Source organism: Accipiter gentilis, chromosome 15 (genome assembly GCF_929443795.1).
Source record: "Accipiter gentilis chromosome 15, bAccGen1.1, whole genome shotgun sequence".
In the NCBI taxonomy this organism is placed as follows: Eukaryota; Metazoa; Chordata; class Aves; order Accipitriformes; family Accipitridae; genus Astur; species Astur gentilis.
Window position 1 is genome coordinate 2,339,261 of NC_064894.1, and position 19,111 is coordinate 2,358,371.

General features: G+C 37.0%; 1 protein-coding gene across 1 annotated transcript in view; it reads right to left on the bottom strand.

The window, feature by feature from the left end:
• EYS (eyes shut homolog) overlaps positions 1-19,111 on the bottom strand; it is a 940,845-nt gene that overhangs the window by 768,752 nt on the left and 152,982 nt on the right. The gene's annotated exons all lie outside the window — the stretch shown is intronic.

Consider the following 19,111-nt stretch of genomic DNA (forward strand, 5'->3'; position numbering starts at 1 on the left):
CTCAGTCGGTGCACACGCAGTCGCTCACACACACAATACAGACACAGTGCCCACACGGATCAACGTGAAGAGCAGTATCTTTCCCCGCACATAAACGCTAACAGCACTGAAATGAGCAGGAACAGCAATGATGGCTCAAACTTTTTACTCCTCTCTGGGTAGTCAGTATTGAAGTTCACCAGCGAACATACACACTCGCTCATTTTCTAAATGCACAAATAAACCCACATTAATGGATTCCTCAGATATCAGCATAGGTTTTAAGTCTGTTTGATGTCCATAACCAGATCCTGAACCTTTTGCCAACTTGCTGGCTCAGACCTTGAGTCAGTCCGGATCTGGATATCATTCTAGTTGCTGGCTGGTCCAGCTTAAAAGCCCACCCCTGCCCACGAGGAAGGGTGGTAACACAGAAATAGGAAAGAAAAGAGACTGCAGTGATCAGATGCAGGCTCAGCCAGAGAAGCGCAATGAGCACCAGCCTGTTTACACTCAGCCGGCCCTTTTACCACCTTTTCTCTGCATTTTCCCATATTTGTACTTCTCCTGTCCACCTTGAACCCTACCCTTCTCCACCTTTTTCTTCCCCCGGATAAACAACCCTTACCAAAGTGTTTGGCCCCATTGGCCCCCATTTTGTCACCTCCATACACAAATTCAGAATTTCTGATATGGTTACCTAGATAATCTTGACTTTATGTGGGATTACTGATATGGTTACCCAGGCTCTGTTGGCCTTGCAAGAAAATAATCCACAAAATGTCCCCAATTCTACCCCTTTAATTATCTGTGAAGTTTTCCTGTCTCAGAAAATTCTCCCTTAACCGTCTGTGAAATCCAGTCATCGCTCATGGTGTTAGCTGTAACTTTTGTCAGCCACTCACTCAGTTATTTGTTAAGCTCAGCAACTTCTCATGTTATGTCCGGTAGTTTGCCATGTTCTCTTCAGTTATTGTAACCCCAAGCAGGGGTTTAGAAATCTGCCTGCATGCCTCAACAGTTATGAACTGCCTAAGTATTTTGGACAATTAACTCTTTTTAATTGTGCAACATCAAAGATATAGCAGAATTATAGCAGCTAAGAATTTACTTCCAGTTACTTCTGGAAATTTATGTAGCAAGTATGCTTTTTACATATCTTGTACTTTGGTACTCTGATTTAAACCACCTTCCTAACCTATAATTAGAGATTACATCAGACACATTTTTCAATAATTTGCTGTAGCAACAACTCTAACTTCATAATAAATCTATTCTGAAGTTGTAGTATGTATTGATTCCACATTTTGTTAGTCACTCGAATCAACTGAATTAAAAATAGACATTCATAAAAAAATAAATTGTACTTTACAAAAGATGTAGACTTTTGAAACGGTAAACAGAATACTTTTAACTCAGAAGTGTAAACTGCAAAGTAAACGCAGCTAATTCATTCTAAACCAATTAATAGATAAGTATGTGAGCCTCTAATAATTTCCTTACCAACAGACTAGCTATATAGCGCAACTGTAAATATGTGGAACAACATTTACCAGGAGATCCAAATTTCACATTCTCTCTCTATTATATACCGGAACAGCTGATGCAACAAACACTATACAAGACAATCCCATTAGCAGACAAAGGGTCAAAACACAATTTCTTTTTTGTCACTCAGTTCATTGGAAATAGTTGTTCCCATAAGGCAAAATGAATTGGATCTATCTTTTAGGACATATTTTTCACTTCTCTTCAGCATCAGAGGACATTCAAAGCATCTTTGGTGAATTTGTTGCTATCCCTCATCACCATAGTAACCAAATTACAGTAAAAATATATTGCAACTTGCAGATGTTAGGGCTTGCTAATAGGAAAATCTAAGAAGGCCATTCCTCATAAAATGGCCGTTGACCAGTATTAGTGCATATATAAGAGAACATTTGCAACATGAACTGAGGTGGATTGGTCAATTGTTTCTTATTATTCAATTTAGTATTTAGCTGTCCTGTTATACTTCAGTACAATATTGCACCCTGGCAGTACTCATAGATGAGGTTATATATTGGTGCTTATCTTATTTTTTTTTTCCTTTTATTGGGCACATTTGACAAGAGCGGGTGCTCCTGTCCTGCCCGCATTACTGAACGGGAGAAGGCAAATCAGCAAAACAGTGACCCTGACTGCTCTACCCAAAGGAAAGCCAGGAAGTGTAGTTCCGTGAGCCAAATGGCTTAATGAGTTGTTCCTGCCATTGCTTCTACCCCTGAATCCATTCAATCCTTCCCATTTTTTTCTGCCACCGTTACCATGAATTTCTTAGCCTTTTGTTAAACAATGGCATGTTTAACATACGTTAATGTTAAATGGATGGATTATTAGAACAGGGAAAGACTAAATGAACACAGAACAATGAAGGCCAGCTGGGGAAACCAGATGAAAGAGGTGCATTTTGGGGAATGTTATGCTGATATTTAGCAAAATTAGGAAAGGCCATTAGAAAAAGAGAGAGTGCAACTTTCTTCTTAAGGAAGACTAAAAGTAGCTAGAAGAGGAATACAGAAAAGCCTGACAGGAGATAGTACAGTGTGAGAGACATATCAAGGAAAAAATGCATGGTTCAAGGATGGCAAAAAAGGTATTTAACTTCTTTTCTCCTTGGCATCTCCTTGAAAAAGGAAAAAAAAAAAAGTATTTTTCTTTTTGTTAATTTGGAAAAAAACAGTGCGTTTAGTGTGAACTGGGAGCCATTACCTAACCAGGTTGAAGGGGATCAATTTAAATGAAGATACTGAGGCAGCAACTGCGCTCATGGTCTGAAACACAAGTCATGTCTTTCATGGGTCTATCTAGAGTGAATTCAGTAAAAAAACTCTACTAAGCTCCTAATGTCTTTTAGGAAGAATTCAGTCTTGAGCAGGAGTATTTCCTTAATCATTGATGCTACTTATGTCTTTGACATTCATCTACTTTATAATTTCTTGTATTCAGCATCTTATGTGAAAAGCAACAGCAGTGCTCTTTCACTTGAACATCCATGCCTGGTGAGTTTGACAAACAAAGTCAATAAAAGGAATTCTGAAGAATTGGTGTTTTGAGCTTTTTATTCTATCATTCCCAAACCTGATGTCACACTCAATCTATTTTCTAAAGAAGGTTGAAAGGTCACTTGATTACAGCCCTTGGATGGGGAAAATATCAAGCATGAAAGGGATCGTTAATTCAGTGGGGAAGAGTGTAACAAAAGCAAATGACCGAAGAGAGAAGCCAAACCAAATAAAGTTAGAAACACCTCGCATTTTTACCAGTGAGGTCTCTGTACTTGACTACCATGAAAGAACTGGATTCTACCTTTGCTGATGTCTTCACATCAATGTTTTTTGAAAGATACTACTTTAACCATATAAAAGAGAGAAAACTTAATATATAGGTAAGCAATATAACAACATTTGGTCAGAACAGATGAACAACTGGTCCTCTCAACTTGCAAACCTATTTATCTACTTTGACTCAAAAGGTATACCAAACCTCTTAATAGTTGTGTAAAATTAGGAATTAATTCAAATTCGCACTTTAAAATGTAAATGTTTTTGTCATCATCCATGCCAATTGTTCAGGTATGTTTAGATAAATACATAACTTCATAGCCGTGCTAACATTTACTGACCTCTTGAATGCTGTTGTTAGAAGCAAGGTAAAGAGGGAACAGGATAAAAATAGATCTGTATAATCTGAAGTCAAATGCAAACCCCTGAAGGAGGACAGTATTTAAGCAATGAACAATACAACTGGGAAAAACACATTGGACCAAATTGCATATGCACATTGAAAATGTTTGTAAACATTCTGGAGATCTGAGCCTTAAATTAAAAAAAAGTGCAAGGAAAATTCTTTTAACTGCATAGATTTGATATACATAACCTTTTATTTCACTTTGATATCAATAACAACATAGCATAGGCATAGTATTTGACATAGGTGCTGTGTTTTTCTGTTGCCAACAATTTCAACAGAAGTAATTCTTCCTTCAGTCAGACCCCAAAAAGAGACATTTGCTGCAAATGCTGAAGTCCCTTTAGTGTTCAGTGATGAATGATTAGCCACTCAAAGCTATGACGTATTGTTCAAATTCTCAGGAAAATAAATACAGAAACCATTTTCTAATGGGAGATGGCTGATTCATGAAACTTCAGTATGAAAAAACCTGGTTATCAGCTTGATGGAATACCCTAATTAAAGAGGAAAATTCAAGAAATTAAAGACATCCTCAGTAGGATCGGGTCACCATTGTCTTTCAATACAGTGAATTCTTGTTTGGTTTACTTCAATAAAATAAAAATTGTGGAATATTAAAAAGCAGGAAAGAGTGGGTAAAGACTCCTATACACCAACATGAAAGCTAATGAATTTTAGTTTAAGGATCTGAACCTTATTTCCAGCATTTTCTATTGCTTTTACATGTAAAGAGAATAAAACCCTTCACCAAAACCAAATGACACCCCACCCCCCCCAGCCCTTCCTTGTCTGATTTAATGGTATCCCTGCTAGTCTTCATTAGTTTCACTACCATGTTCCAATGATAATCCATTAAAAGTCAAAGGACATTCCTGACACCATTGATAAGCATCGGTCAGTTCATTAAGATACCACATAGTGCCATTTACATAAATATTTGGGGCTACGGATTAAAAGAAATAATTTTTATTTTTAGTAGAAGTCTTTCTGGGCTTCATATTTATACAAGCATTTCTCTTTCTAAGAAGTAAAATATGTGAAAGATCATACTAGCATACTACGCTTTTAATGATTTCAGTACTTTTGTTTTGTTATTCCTCTAATGAAAAACCATTATTTTCTAAAGCAGTTATGCATAAGGCACAGTAGACTATTTCCGGAAACAGCATATGTTACACACATATACATTCACTTATTTGTACTTTAGTTAGAATGAAGCAATAATATTTCAGGGTTAGCATAAAAAAAAAAGAACTATTTAGTGGGAGAGAGATTTATTTTCAGTTTAAATGAAACAAGTGGTTGCTAGGAGCTACAATCAAGGACCAAGATACATAGTAGGCAGTAAACAGAATAAAGCCTGGGAATGAAGACAAATATGATATAATTCAGTTGTTAAGAACATTGCTAATATTTTAATAAGTTCAGTTTCACAACTGAAATTATAGAAACCCGCACGTCATGCCCTTCTTACGTCATGTTATTATTAATGTTTAGCACTCTTGTTCGCTTTAAAACTAATTCCAAAACAAGACTCTTTTAATCTGAGGACCATCAGGTTTCAGTTGATTAATTGAAAGTATTTCTGCAATTAAACTAATCCCTACCTGCACAGCTCAGTTAACAATTTCTTATAATTAGTCCAATCCAGTTCACTCCTTGTTTTTACTTTCCCGAGTTTCATCAGCTGGCCTTCCTCTTAAATGTAAAACCAAAATGTATTTTTAAAAGTTCTCTTTGTAGAAATAATATTTTTCTTTCTGTTTAAAAGCATCACTGAATCACAAGCTTTTGTCTTATATATCTAGACCCTGGAATATACCAAAATTTCTACTGGTGCACTAGAAGCGTTAATCTTTGAAATACGAATGAAGTATTTGCATCTTCATATCAATTTCTAATCAAAACCAATGAATGACACCTTTTTTTCTGCCTATGAAGTTTCAATAAAGTTTGAATCAAAATGAAATCTACTTGAGGCACTGTAAATCTAGGTCTCAGAAGATAGTGAGTGCAAATCTCCATGAAAGATTATAAGGGCTACAATCTTAATTTTAGACCAAATAGGCAGTATCAAAGCTCACTGATGTGCTTTATACAAAAGCTCCAATCAGCAGACTTGAAAATAGACATTTTGGAAGTAAATGAATGAGAAGAACATTAGCTTCCATCAGAGGAAAGCCTATTAGAGAGTAAATTACAGTACTGCTGGAAAAACTCATCAAGAGTCCTTGTAAACTTTCAGTTTTACTTCTTATCTTGACTAACCACAGCGTTCAGAAATTCTAAAATAGCCGAAGCAAGTAGAGCTGGGCGGATTCTGAGCCAATGTCACCCTGGCCGCTGCTGAGGGAGCAGCGCAGGGGCTGTCACTTCCCTGGGGCGAGAGCAGGGCAGCACCCTAGTTAGAACAGATCGATATACTAGTCCTAGCCTAAAATCACTTCCTAGCGACTCCATTTGTTGCAGAAAGGGGCGTTCAAATCGCTGCTAGGGGCGGCAGAAAGAATAGCCGTAATGTTCAAACTGACAGCTATGACTTTTCTCAGGAACACCAATGCTGCCCGCTCACAGAGTCTAGGTTTAAAAGTGCCTTTCTCCTTGCAGCCAGCTGCTGGCATTTACCACACACCAGGTACAGAAGAAAATCTAAGTGTGTCCGTTAACAGCGACTTCACTAATACTCCATGGTTTTTACTACAGCAAAATTATATGATCACTTAGCCATCTTTTGGGAAGGTGTTTTTAAAAATGCAATGATTAATCGCTCCTATTGTAAGGCAACAGTTTCTGCAGATAACGTTAATTCAGTTCCTCAGCTGCCCCTCAAGTGACAAGACCTTTCCCAGGCTCGAACGCAAGGTATGCTCCTGATGGCTCACACGCCTCTGTGAGAGGCTCCGTACTTCTGAATTCTGAAGTATCCCACCTCCCAGGGATGAGGAGGTCTCTCCTGGCAGTCATGGACTAGCATTTTGCCTGACGTTATTCAGTATGGTTTCTGAAGGTATGAATGGGAGATACACTTTGTATTAAACCCCTGAATGATAATAGATCAGGTCAATATACTGAGTGGGACTGGGATTTTCTTCATTCAAATAAAAAAGTCTGTTTGATTTCAAACTGTGAAAGAACAAATTATGAAAATAAACCTGCCCAAAAATATTAAGTAGAAAACTGTATATAAATGGATACCAGACACCAACAAAGTGGCAAATGCTTTGTGAACCAAAACAGAAGGAAATCTATCAGACGGCAAAACCAGGCTTTGTTTGCCCACTTTTAGCGGTGAGCCAAATACTTTCTCATTGTTCCCAAGAAATAAAACATCATAATCATTGGTGAGAGATTTGAAAGTGCTGGTTTATATACATCACTAGCGAGACTAAAATGAAATACTTCATATCATTCTGAGTAAATGACAGAGACAATTCAAGGAAATTTAATACCAGACCGTGTCTCCCAAGTGAAGGTAGGTAGAATGTGCAAGGGCACGCCATAGCGAGCCGGCCAAAACCCAGGGATGCAGCTGGAATAGAGGAGGAAGAAGAGAGAATCCAAGCGGTTCAAGTTCTCCCTGGGTTTGCAATGTAGAGACAATGGTTGATTGATGTAGTATGGATGGGAATCAAGGTAGAACCCTTGAGCAGAAAAAAGTTATTTAGTGATATTTGAGAAGTTTCTTGTGGAAACAGATAGAACCATTTCAGTTGTAAAAACTTGTTGTGACTAAAGCAGCAGGAATAAATTGAACAGAAAAAAATTTCGCAGAAGAGAGAAAGGGGTAAAAATGACCCAAAAGGCATCTATAGCTGTTAATATCACTAATACAGGGATGTGTATTTCCTGACTGTCAAGAGCTGTTGCAGAAAATAAAAGCATGTATTAAAAAAAGGATAGTGCAAAATCCTTAAAGAAGAAAATAAACTTCTGTTTAGAACAAATGGCATCCAGCCTTTTCTGCTTTATTGCCTGTGTGTTTATGGCCAGCTAGAATTGAAAAGCAACATCCCTCCTGAAGAGCTTAATAATATGGGAAAGGGAATACGCCTCAAGGAACACTGTAAGTCTATTAAATTCTCAATGGGCAAGGTGTTGCTTGAGATTTCTATGGATGTCTATAAAAATCCCATTGGAAACTGAAAGTTCCTGAACGTTTCTGTTCTTTGTGAAGCAGGCAAACCATATTCCCTCCTCTTCTGTTGAGTGGAGTAACGAGTGGTAGCCTCAATACCTCCTAGCGGCAATGACTGGCTGCCTGTTGGAATCCTACTGCTTTTTTTTTTTGGTGGTGGAGACCTTCAGGCTTCTGCTTCTCCTTAGGGTCTGACCTGTTCTGTTGTTCTCTCAACTTGCCTCTTTTCCAAAGGTCAAACCTTTAGAAGCAATTTAGCTTAGATATCTATTTCATATCAAAGTAAACACTAAAATGAGGTTGTTCCACATCCCATAGGTATGTTTGGAACTTAGGCCTTCTCTCTTGGATCTTTGAACAGCGATTTTTAGCTGAAACTTTGAATAAATGTTTTTCTGAGACAGCTTGATCATTATGCATAATGAAGGTAAAATGTTCTTAACTCTTTGTTCTCGAGAGAAGAATTAAAGCTTGTAATAGTTTCCTGATATTTCACTCACCTAAGGGAGGAAGGGAGGGAAGAAGGGTGGGAGGTCGAGATTTCCTAGTGGGGCAGCAGTACTCTCTAATATTCTCCAGCGTAAACAGGATAGGCACCTGCACGAACTAAACAGAATACTTCATTAGATGTCAAAGCAGTCTAATCTGTAATTCAGGGTATTTTAAAGGCTTTTGGTTTCTAAAATATATCAAAATTATTAACTGTGAAACTAAATAGATTTTCAATTTCTTTCACAACCAATACACTATAAAGTTGGTAAGAGAATGGTCCAGATCTTAATATATTTTGATTTTCTGTTATATATTTATCAAAGAAGATTATTTGTCTTCATGTAGGTATATTTAGACTCTATTACAAGTAATAAAATGTATCTTTTCCATATTTCTTCTGTTCATATTTGCCCACTTGCCAGCCAATGCAGGATTACAGGGAAGTTAACCACTATATTAACTGAAAGGTCGCGAAGTACATCAGCACAATAAGTAGAATAGCAGTTAAAAAAATGAGCAAAGCTTGTACATAATTTGATATAATCATTGTAACAATAAGAATAAGATTATAGTTATTTTACCATTTTGTTACTAAAAAGACTACATCAATATTTAGAACTTTTATCTCCAAACAGTACACAAAGTGAGAAATATGATATAATGTAAGAGAAAGATGAAACTACCATTTAGTGGGAAAGCCAATGTACATAAAACAATAGAATCCCAAAATGGAGAAATACACATTTTAAAGGCTTGTGTAATCGTAGCGAGTAGGAAAAAGAGGGGGAAAATGTTGTGATTATTAAACGGATGAGTTTAAAAACAAGAAAAAGCGATGATGGAGACCTTATTGCAGGGGAAGTTAAAAAAAAAAAAATAAAAATACAAGCACAATATAAGCTTGCCCCCGAATAATTGCAGCTCTACCTACTCCATTCAAACAGCCAGTCTGCTTGCATCACAGGTATAATAAGCAGAAGACGTATTATAAAGCATGAACCCTAGAAATAGATCTCTTCTAGTTTAATATAAGAATCTAACCATTTGAACATGATTTGTGTTCTGTTATGAGGTCAGATAAATGTTGTAAAGGTATGGTTCAAATCTTTGATGTCTGTAGCAGAAAAATTTAGTAGCAACATTTGAACTTTATCTAAAAGATGTAGAAAGACCACACCTTCAACAGCATGCTGAATCACATTGGTATATGTTTTCAAGACTATTAAATGACTGAGTAGTGCTTTTCCCATAACTTAAAGTGTGACTTTGGCTCCTACAGTCATGTTTAATCATTTTTTTAAAAATTCGCTATCAACTATTTTGAAAAGCAGTAACTTCATGGATTAAATAAATGTAATGAAAGACTGTGGGAAATTTGGCTGTACCTTCTTCTTAGTAAAACATAGAAAAGAAAATGTGTTTGTATTTGCCATCATCATCATCACCTCCGTATTCATTGAGTATGTGAGGTCAGTAGAATAAATGACAGACAGAGCTTGTCTGCTTCAAGTTGGGACAACATAGATATTTCCTACATTTTTATTTACCTCTGTACTACTGCTTGAGATTCACAAAATCACATGACAGTTTAATTTTACCAGATCAGTACAACCCTGATAACTAACATGTATGGCACAACTGAACAAATAGTCTTCTCAGATCTTGAACACTCCATCTTACTCACAAAGGTTACCTTAAACCTTAGATATTATGATAATGGAAGCTATTTAAAAACTAAAGCAGTTTGAGATTCCTGGTAATATATATTGGTGATGTTGCCTCTTTAGTAGACTCTTTAGGAACATTAAAAATACTCTACATTATTAAGCAAAAAGAAGTTTTGTAGGGACAAACAGCTTTTGTAAACCAAAACTAGTTTTTTATTTGTTTGCTTTTTCCTCAACTGTTTCTGTTAAATTAATAAACACATTTTTGCTTCCACTAGTCTTGATTTACTTGTAGATTTTGTTCCTGTGACTAACAACTAATAACTGTAATAACCCTGTGACTACAATGTGGAAAATAAATATTTTTTAAATTAAATTAAATTAAACAAAAAACATTAATTCTCTTCTAGATTTTTTTTTTCTTTAAAATGGAGACTGACAAAGGACTAGAAGGAGCAAAACCCCTTCTGAAGGCATTGAATGCACAGAAATTTTGACGAGATGCATAAAATTATGTATACATGGGCCAGAATTACTCTGAACTGCTCAAAACACTGTGGGACATTCTATTTTATAAATGTTCACAACACAAATAACAATTTTAGCCATATTATGTACAATCTGGTTATTTATGATTGTTAGCACTTACCTTTCTAGCACCGTAAAACTAGATGAGATTTTAAAGGATGCATAATGAGCCTGAGTGACATTTTTGAAAACATCTGAATAACTTGACATACAAAATAAATGTGCTATGATGTGAGATATCTCACTTAGAATGTGAGATATCTCACTTAGATGTCTCTTCTGGTATAGCTAGACTATTTCACATCTTAAAATATCCTGTATGAAGTAGTGTTGGTAACTCCATATTGAATTTTAGATTTCATTTTTGAGGTGACTTAGATACTTTGTTATCCTATGAAGTCCCTTTTTCAAAAACTATCTAGGCACCTTTAGAATGGAAATTCTATTGCTGGCCCTATAAAATATGCTGCTAAATGACAACTTTAGAAAGTGGAATACATAAGTCAATCATATATTTTTGAAAAATGATTGTTAAATCTGTGTTAGCAGGCTTAATTTAGTCTACATAGTAATTTATTCTGACCGCCTTCTTGACACGCTTTTCTTTGGTAAAGTGATATAGGTTAGATTTGCTGGGTTATTTTTAATTTACTTATGGAAACATGCAAAATGACACACCTCCAAGTTTTTGGCAGTCATAATTGTATTTGCTAACTTATCTCAGTATCACCTCACATTATCTGGTGTAAATCAGAAAAAAACCTATAAAACCTGATGAACTGGTATTGATAAAATGCGTCAGTAGATACAATAAGTAGATTCAGCAAATTCCTCAGCTTTCTTTCCTACAGAGTAGAAGTTGTGGGATCAATAGTAGATTTTAGATATTTGGACACCAAATCTTTAGGCTAATGCCTATTGAGAGCCAAATAAAGAAAATGACCTGCAACTGGAAGTTCCGTAAAAGACTTCTAAAAATTGGCTCTAACGTGCCTCTGCTATGTACCCCAATATTCAGCAATCATGACTACAACATAATAAATGTAAACCTTTAAGAACTGTAAAACTATTTAGGGGGTTTTAGTTGGTTATTATTATTACTATTATCCATTCTTTCAGCAGTAATATTTTCAAGAATTCTTCTGAAACTAGGATAAATTAAAGATGCAATTGTTTAAATATTGATAGTGAGCAGTTCAGTTAGTTATATGAATCCAGGAAGAAGAGCCTTAAATAAAGCAGTAGCTGGAAAGTTGGCATTTTGGTATTTCTCTGCTAATATGCAGACTTCTAGAAGCACATGGCAGGTGATTACCTTTGTCCTCTCTCCTCAAAGTTACCACAGCCAGCTGACTGATGACAAAAGATATGTCTGGGCTGAAAAATCAAATGTATTTGTAAGAATACTCGAGCAGTTTCCTCCATAACAAATGATATCACGTGTAGCTTGGCCTTCTCTCTTGTTTGCAGTCAAAACTCTATTGTGTGAGAAGACAAAAAAACTTGGGTAAGCAGGTATCGAGCCACTTACATCTTTGTCCATGTCAACTCCAAATCAACAAAATACACCTGCAGTCAAATGCAGCTCACAGCCCTAGCATATTATACACAGCTGTAAATGTTGAACTTGACAAAAATGTTGACATATTTTCACTACTGACAAATTTTCAGATGGAGTCCTCAGCGATACACAGTTGTTCAAAACTTAATTCCCCCAAACAGCTTGAACTTTTAGAACTCACTAATTCTTATGAATCCATTAACAAAATTATTTTCAAAATGAGTTTAACAGATGATAATGACTGAAGCCAGTGATTCATTTGTCTCTATAGTTTTGGAGCTAATTGTTAATTATTGTTAAAGATTATATATCTTCTTTTTCTAATCTTTAGTAGTGTAGAAGCAGGTTTACAATTAATCAAGAAGAAAGAATCTGACATGGAGAACACCCTTATCGAAAGATAATTGATTGTTCAAGTCTTTGACAAAGGAGACTGTTCAAGATATATAGATTTTTTTTTTTTTCCCACAGTCCTCAGAAATCACAAGTCTAAATGGCAAAGTCCTTCCATTACAGGGAAAGAGGATTTTGGCTGAGATTAATTCCTACTAATTACTTAACAATGTTCAGAAACATGACTGTAGATTTGAGGCAACTGCTAGAGACCTGGGAAACAGATCTTGAGGAGACATATCCACTTGAAATTCAATAAGCAAGGTAAGGGTTGAGGAAGAGATGTAAGTGATAGGAATGTATTCTGGGAAGGTGCGCCCTTAAGTGACAGTGGAGACCAGGGATGTGTGCTACATCGGGGGAGCCTGAGGCAGCAGTGGGGAATGAGAATATTGAGGAGGAGGAGGAGGAGAGAGCGGGTGGTGTAGAAAGTGAGAGCAAAAAGAGCCCTTGAATCTCAGGAATAGAGGAGCCCATCACAGCAACACAGAAGCAGCAGGATGGGCTGAGCAGTTACCAATAGCCCTGTTTTGATACCTCCCGCATCCTAGGAGGCAGAGGAAGAAAAAAAAAGTTGAGACTCGGTGTTTCAAAAAGCAGTTTGTAACCTTTATGTTGTTGGTGAAAAGAAGATGTTTTTAGCTTGAGTATTTCTATATTGCTAATTTTTTATCCTAGCTACTATATTTTAAGAATATTGATTGTCACAAAATATCCCAAGAGGGTTCAGATGAGTTGATGCCTAAAATGAAGGCTGTTCATATAGATAAAATGTGTGATATGTTGTCAAGTGACCACATCACATCATGTCATAATCCAAATTTATTTTCACATCTTCTAGATAATGTATTAATTTATTTTAATGAATTAATCTTGAGAAAAAAAAAAAAAATCCCTAGGAGTGCCTATAGAAGAAAACCAGAAAAACAAAATATTAATTAAAATTAGATAAATAAGTTTTGTACATCTGTACATTCTATTAGAATTGTGGTGAGAAGGAAAAGGTCTGCTTGTTGTAGCAGCTGATAACATTATTAGACTCATAAGAAACAACAGAGTATTATACCTTTTGCAAGAAAATCAGCTTTTGAACGTTCAAAGTTTCTTACAAATGTAACTTTCAGTCTCCAAAGGCCATTGGGTATATTTCCATTTCCTGAGGACGAATTTGACATCTATCAGCATTATTTAATAGGACAAACTGGGAGTATTTGAATCCCTGGATATTGGGCAAAGTACTACAACACCTGGCAATTCTGGAAGCCCTGTAGATGTAGAATGTACTCAGTGCCAGACTACCTGCCAGGGCACTGATATTGAGAGAAGAGTAGGGTCTGGGGGTCTCATAAAAGGGACAGTCATCCTCCAAAGCTGATAGTACCACCATGGGTTTATGGCTCTAACACAGTGAGCTAATATAAAGAAATGCAGGCCTAGTATGGTACAAGAGCCTTGAAAATTGTAGACACAACATGCAGCATAGGGCAGTACAGGTATGGAATAATAAGAGGTGAGGCACAGGCATGGCGCTGGAGACCCCACAGCTGTAAACAGCTCACCAGCGAACAGTTAAGGAAATGCAGACCTGAAGCTGGACAAAACTGTCTTAAGGGTAACAAAAGGAACAAAGAAATAGTATCTAACACACATAACCCCCACCATATATAGTAAATTCAGATGTCAAGTGGAACCGCAGCACAATGAAAAAAAAAAGAAAGGTATATAAGCATGTTAGCAAACTTATAAACATGATCCTAAGCAGATCCTAGAGCAAGGAAGATGAAACCATCAGCACAAACATTACATTCCTCCTTGTGAAGGACTCCGGATCCTCACAATAACACTCACCATAACACCCCTAAACAGCAGTAAAAGGAGCAGGGAAAGGGTGAGCATGGCATCTGGAAAAGGGTTAGGAACTAAGAAGTGTATATCATAGAATCACAGAATGGTTTGGGTTGGAAGGGACCTTAAAGATCATCCAGTTCCACCCCCCTGCCCTGGGCAGGGACACCTTCCACCAGACCAGGTTGCCCAAAGCCCCATCCGACCTGGCCTTGAACACTGCCAGGGATGAGGACAACCTCCCTGGGCAACCTGTTCCAGTGCCTCACCACCCTCACGGTGAAGAACTTCTTCCTTACATCTCATCTGAATCTCCCCTTTTGCAGTTTAAAGCCATTACCTCTTGTCCTATCACTACCTGCCCTTGTAAAAAGTGCCTCTCTGGCTTTCTTGTAGGCCCCCTTTAGGTACTGGCAGGCTGCTATAAGGTTTCCCTGGAGCCTTCTCTTCTTGAGAACTTTATCTGTATTATTATTGAAATATTTTCTGCACAGATGACTCTTAAGATTTCAATTATAACGTAATTTTTTGGCTTCATATATGCAGTGTTTTTTTCCAGAATCCTGTGTTTAAATATCAATACATACTGACACATATAATGGCAGCAAGATAACAAAACCAAATGAAATGAAAGCCAGGGAAAGTGAAAAAAAAAGAAGTCGTCATTAATTTAGTATTGAAAACGCTGGGTTAAGAAGAAGACCCCTTCAGTAGTAAGGGAGAACTCTATAGCATCAGAAGACTGTATTTTTCTCTCACCATTTGGGAGGTCTTTTCTCTGTAATATATAAAATGCACATTCATATGACCTAACTCGGGCCATCTAAAAAACTAGGTGTTCAGTCTAACCCCTGTTAGAACCAACAGTTTAAACTGGACACCTCTAGAAGAGGGTTCATTCCATCCAAAAAAGGTATCTAGGACAGCTGCAATGAATTGCTCCTGGGATACCTGGTTTTTCTTCTAACTAAATAGGGCATACTAAGCAATATTTCAGGTTAGATACCAAAGTCTAGACAGCTGATGTTGAATAACATGCAGCCAGCCAATGAAGAATATCTGAAACTTTGCCAAATGAATGGATTAAAGCTAATCAGAGAATATAGTTTTACCACAGATTTATCTTCAGAAGCATTCACTTTGCAGCAAGCTGCAAAGGCTAATTGATAAAAATAATCTTTTTTAGTCTGTTGGTTTTACTGCCAAGGTGGTAAAACATGTTTTGAGATGACTGATTACTGTTTGGAAAAAAGCCAATGAAATGATGTCCTGCATCTTGGAAGAAAAGCAACTTTAAATATAGTGTATTCCTACTTATACCTTTAGGGATTTCATTCACATGTATATTAACTAATAAATTAAAATGGACAGTGATTAACATAATCTTTTCATTTTTCCTATACAGTATTTTTATTTTCATGTGTAATCTCCATTCATTTTGAAAATGCCCTAAATTTAAAAGATCCAAGTTTGCTTTTATCGGTATTACATTTGAACAGTTCAGCAAATAAGAAGTTTTAGGACTTAAATTATTTTTAAAAGGATTTAAATCTATCAGCAAAATGAACAAAGGAATTCTCAAAGCTTTCTGAAAGCTTTGAAAACCTTTTGAAATAGTGACTTTGTGTCACAAATCACAGGTTGTCATTATCTTCTTGTAAGATAAATTTGGCCTTTGTCTGTTTAATAGTCTGTATATCATGGATATTCAGAGTGGATCTCCCTTTAAAAGAAGACAGACATTATTTTAGTGAAATGTTTGCAGCAATATTGATTCTATACACCGGTTTGTATCCCTCCTGGAGCTAGTGATGTTGTTTGTAAAATTCTGCTTCGTTGCTAATTCCCTAAAATAAATAAATGAGGCTTAGTAAATTTGAAATATGTATAGTCATCATCTATTCAAAGCAAAAAAATAACTGCACACATTTTTCATGTTTTCTGGTGTTTGAATGTCATTCACTAATTAAGTAGATTAGGTATTGCATTCTGTTGACACATGGTATGATGTCAATAAACAGTCAGCTACTTTCAAGACACATTGGGTCAATCCATTGATTTCCAGACCCTGAAATAAATAATATGATATTATTACAGTCTGTAAGTCCTATGGTCCTTCCTATTTTAATTATGAACAAAACAATTACCACTGTACTTGCACAATTTTGAATTGATTGCCTGCCACAGACATTTTCTTCATTATTTTTAGAAAGCTTTTCTCTTACCTTCTTGCTTGTGGATGTTAGAGCTACTTGCTTGCTTTCTACTGATTGAAGCCAAGCAACGGAAGACTGGAACTAAGGTAACAGTGAGTGAAGGGTACACTATGGCACCAGAGTACAGCCTCATACCTGAACTCAAATGTTAGTCATCTAGTGACCAAATTGCTTGGATGTTGCCTCTGGATAGGTACGGGCCTGCAGGCATTCCAAAGTATGGAGAAGGAGAAACCTGAAGTTGAGCTACTCCTTAGAGTGGGAAGGCAAGTCAAGTGAGGGCTGCTTTCTGGGAAGTATTGAAATATCAAATAGCAGATCTTTGATAGGATGACAAAGTTTGAATTGCTTTGAGAAGGGTGTGGTGGCACCACAGGGCCAGCAGCACAGGAACCGTAAGGTTTCACCTGCTTTCAGGACCATACTCCCCTTTAATGCATGGGCTGTATTTTCTCAATAAAGCCCCCAAACTGTGAAAAGCTGTAATTTATTTGTACACAACTGTAAAAGCCCCAGTATGTGTATTCACTGTCTGTTATCATTAAAAGTACTTAAGTCTGCAAGTGTTCGGTGTGTCTACTTTTAGAACTTTATTAGGAAAAAGTATAGATTCCTACTTACATATTTACTGAGCAAGAGAGAATAGGAATAAGATGTGAGTGAATATGGCTTTGTTGTCTACAGGTTAGGGAACTTATATAGCAACTATGAAATACATAATATGTTCAAGATTCATATCCTTTTCACAGATAAGGATGAGGGTCCTGTCCTAGTGTCCAGAGTCTAGAGTCAGACTTTCTCTCTCTCTCTGGACTAATAAATTCCATGGAAGGTGAAAAAAATTTCAAAATGTCACTGTAAAACCACTCTCACTTTATATAAAATATAGGTTGCTCTAAGTGACATAGACTTGGTTTGTGTTTTACTTCTGGGGTTATTACTAATTTGAAACTAAAAGTGGTTCTAAATATTGTTATTCACACTTAGTTTCTTTCACCACTGTTATCATAGGGTGTAAGGGCAGGGATGTTAAGAAGTCTGTAGTCCAACCTCCTGCTCAAAGCAAGACAAACTATGAGGCCACACCAGGTTAGTCAGGTCTTTATTTAGTCTAGTCTTCTACACCACCACAGACAGAGCCTGTACAATCTCTCTGAGCAACCCGTTCCAGTCCTTGACGGCCCACACAGCAAAAAAGATTTTCCTAGAATCCAGTTTGACCCTCTCTTGTTTCAACTTGTGCCTGTTGCCTCTCATTCTCCCACCATGCACTACTGTGGCAAGCCTGACTCCATCTTCTCAGTAACCTACTGTCATGGTTTAATCCCAGCTGGCAGCTAAGCACCACTCAGCCGCTTGCTCACTCCTCCTCCAGCAGGATGGGGGGAAGAGAATTGGAAGGGTAAAAGTGAGAAAACTTGTGGATTAAGAACACTGAAATGTAATAATAATAATAGCAATAAAAAGGAAAATAACAAAGACAGAGAAATAAAACCCAAGAAATACAAGTGATGCAAATGAAAACAGTTGCTCACCACCAACCGACGGATGCCCAACCAGTCCCCGTGCAGTGGCCCCTCTGCCAACCTTCCCCCAGATTTTCTTGCCGAGCATGACGTCCTCTGGTGTGGGACGTCCCTGGGGTCAGTCGGGGTCAGCTGTCCCGGCTGTGTCCCCCCCCGACCCCTTGTGCCCCCCCAGCCTCCTCGCTGGTGGGGTGGGGGGAGAAGCAGAACAGCCCTTGGCTCTGGGCAAGCCCTGCTCAGCGGGAACCAAAACGTCCCTGGGTTATCAGCACTGTTTCCAGCACAAATCCAAACCACAGCCCCATGCCAGCTACTGGGAAGAAAATTAATTTTACCCTAGCCAAAACCAGCACACCTACCTTGTAGGTATAGATGGATGCTATGAGGTCCTGCCATAGGATCAGATCTTAAGCCAGGACCCTAAGGTGTTAAATTTCAGACACAAAACTGCAAGAAATCCTGAGGGTTTTAAAGGTGACATTTGTAAATGATAATGGTAAATTGTATCAAAAGCCATAACAGTGAATAATAAATTAATTTGTTGTTTCGAGGAAAATCAATCTTATTTTATATTACTTTAGTTAATATCTTGTACTGAAACCAATATTTTGAGATTTAAACATGTCAGTCTTCTTATACTTTTTCTGCAGAATAAAGAAAACTGTGCAATGAATTCTAGCATCCTTTTTCCACCAGTGGTAATTAATTACTAGCCCAGGGAGAAAGATTAGTGTACTGAATAGTGGTGTTATCAATCCTATGACTTTGTGTCTGGAAATATTCCCAGAGCAAAAACTTCTGGTGGTATGTCATTATGCAAGAAAGTTAACTTTAATTCTTAAAATAATTTGTATTTTTGGTGGAGGGAGTTCCAAATGAAAAAGTTAAGTACTTGTTAGGTCATTTTTTTACTACATATAAAATGACAGTGTAAGTTAGTATATGTTAAATTCTTTTTAAAAGCGTGTGAGTGAGCAGCATAAAGGAACGCCGTCTGTTTTAACTTTTCCTGTCTACTGCACTATGGATTAGAAGAA